Here is a 3292-nt window from a genome sequence, read left to right as displayed (position 1 = left end):
GATCAATGTTTTCAAGATATTGAGAAGAACAGGAAGGTTCTCCCTCCCTCTCATATCTCACCGATGGGGTGTCTAGCAAAGAAAAAAGCCAAATTCAGGAAAAGCCTCTACACACAAGAAATGGTAGAAAAATGCAACATTTTTCTGTAAATTGTACTCGATACTTGATCAATTGTAAAATAAAAACCTGACATTACATCTTTAATATTAAAAAGAGAATAAGGCAACTATGGCCAGCTAGTTTTCTTTTTAAAACAAAGAAAATTGACAACTGGATTTTGTAGGGTCTATTTAAGTAGCTTATAATAAGTAGTTCATGTCTCATGACACTACATTTAGGGACTTAGTACCAAATGTAGGCTTCAGATGAACTGCAGTTGGCATGCAGGAGATAATTAGATCAGCATGTAGAGAATTCACATTTAAGTCATTTTCTCTCTATGTCCCTGTAGTCATTTGAGTTTGCACTGTTTATAGGCAGAAGTTAACAGCAATTTGTAAAACACATTTGCTTTGATGATATACCCGAGGTTTATGTTGTAAATGCTGATTTGAAACTTTACATAAAGGCTCCACATTGAGCAGATGGATCATTACAAATGCACACATCCATTTTCAGCACAGGTTCTACACAAACATGAAAAGCTTGTATAATACCCAGATTTTACCTTTACCACAATTGTTTCCAAAAGAAGCTGTCTTCCAATCATACAGATGAGTAGCCTGGGCCTGAGAGAATTCCTTGCAAAGTAATTTCAATTCTCAGTTACCTCCACTGTGGTAAATGCATTGACTTGTGGCTGGGTGTCTCCCGGTAAACACAGAAGGACAAATGCCAGTTGTATTTTCTCAACCCTCAAAACATCAGTCTGTTGCAACAAGAGGCCCTGGAAGAAATACTCTACCTCCCAGCCACAATATGGAGAGAAGCAGGGTCAAATATCTGATCAGTAAAGTAAGTGCACTGTAAGTGGAATCAAAGAAAAAAAAACTCATGGGCTCAGATAAGATTCTCCTCCTGGGCAAAAATATCATTACCAGAAATACCCGGGAAGAGTTAAGTACATGAATGTGCTCAAATTCCAAGAAAAAATAAAAATGGGAAAAATGTTTCTTGCAAATACAGACCCTACACAGCTTAAGTTCACGTACTGGCTTGTATTCAGATATGTTACAAGTAATTTTAACTCCCAAAATAGTTGGGGTGGAATTTGCTGAGATGTACCATTGACAAATTATGGTACAGAAACAGCCCAGAACAAAATGTCAAATCCAATCCTAAACTTGCCCACTTCTGGATTTAACAGAAGCATGGCACAGGGCAGAGAGCTAGCCTGCTCCCAGAAAGAGCGTTATAAATTAAGATACTATTATACTGCAAACTCTAATAATTAAGTCATAATACATGTACAAACCCATCCAGCTGGGTTTCTCAAACTTTTGATTACAAGTAGTACAAGGGAGACAAAGGCACCTTTCGGATATGGGGTCTTTAACTATTTTTGGGACAACAGAAACCGTTCTTTGTCCCAGTTCTCCTCCAAGCTTTTGTTTATCCATATTGGAGTACCATGATGCTACCATTAAAATCACAGGGTTGGGGGACAGAACACCCTTCATTAATGATCCCTCTACACACAGCAGCAGGTTTCATAGTATTCCCATTCAAACAGCCATATCTGGTAAATGGGGAAATCCAAACATGCTGGTTACCTGACCTAACCTCCTTCCCTCCTCCACCACTTTCCTAAACTCGACCAACAAATATTCTCTTTGCTACCCTGCTTCATTTCTATATTCCTGTTTCTATTTCCCCGTCAGTACAACATTAAAATGGGGAGATTCACCCTCCCAATTGCAGCCCTTAATTTCACCTTGGCACCAACTTAGATTTTGCTTTAAATAAGATGTGGACATCAGTTTTATACACACAAAAGTTGCTCCATAAGGATGGACAATGGTTAAAGCACCTTTCCATACTTTCAACATGAAAAGGCATCCAGATTTCACTAAACAACACACACGTAATACTTGGCTCAATGCTCAGTTTGAAGTGAGGACAAGTCAGAGGACCTTCTCTTCAGCCTAGTCAAGGTGAAAAAGGAAGGCGATATTGCATTGAGATTTTACTGTAAGGACTGTACATCACCAAATGCATAGTTCCAAAATAAAATGATCTCAATGCTCAGAAAAATTACAATTAAACAAAGCCACTTGCTGTTTGCACCAAGAGTTAGATGCACAGTAGACGTGCCTCTATCCTGACCTAGTAGCAAATCAGTAGCCGATCACTGCAACAGTTTCCATTTTCTACACCAGCACACAAACCAGCCCCTCTGAGCAAGATCAACAATGCTGAATTAGGTCATTCACTGCTGTGGAACTAGATTCTGACCAAAGTTATTTCATGAAGGGCCAGTACAACCAACTAAAAAGAAAAACTTTGAACTCTAGTTTAGGACAGCGCACATGTTGCAACATACTGACTATCCACCTTACAGAAATACCGAAGAGCTGTAGTAAATGGGCAAATGCAAAATTTAATAAATATTTAAATAAGATATTTGCATTGATATTGTCTTTTATCTGGCCTCCACGCATTCCAAAATGCTTTACATACATTTTGTAAAGCAAGTAACTCTGAAGAGCTGTAACAGAAAAAATGCAGTGACTATACGCACAATAATATTTCACAAACAGCGCGTGTTAAATCACGTTCTTGAACAGCGTTACTCGAGGGATAAATATTAACCAGGGAATCTCATTCACTTTAAATAAGACCATAAGACAGAGGAGCACAGGTAGGCCATTCAGCCACAAATCTGATCTGCCATCCAATAAGATGATTGCTGATCAACTCCATTTTCCTGCCCATTCTCCTCATAATACATGCCATTCATACCTGTGACTGCCTTATTGAACCTTCTCATGACTACATCCACTGCCAACATAACACGTCTTTGAAATAGCACTTGGCTTTTTTTTTTACCCAAAGGGCAAACAAATCAATTAAGTATCTCACCTGAAAGTCGGCACATACCTAAGTGTCTCCCTGAAACATCAACCTGACTTGTATGTTTAGGTTTCTGGAGGTGTCTCTCTCCCTAACCCCATCCTGCCCAGAGAAGTTTACATTCGAGTTGACAATTTTTTTTATTTCAAGCACCTAGAAAACCTAGAAACACCAACAAACCTTATGGGACAGCAGCCAGAGTGTAACTTTCTCTAATTTTCACCAACATGAAAACAAGTAGAAGAGAGAAAAGACCCCCAAAAAAGCAAACACGACCAC

This window comes from Stegostoma tigrinum, chromosome 24 (assembly GCF_030684315.1).
Source record: "Stegostoma tigrinum isolate sSteTig4 chromosome 24, sSteTig4.hap1, whole genome shotgun sequence".
NCBI classification, from domain to species: Eukaryota; Metazoa; Chordata; class Chondrichthyes; order Orectolobiformes; family Stegostomatidae; genus Stegostoma; species Stegostoma tigrinum.
Note: the sequence above shows the minus strand (reverse complement) of the source record.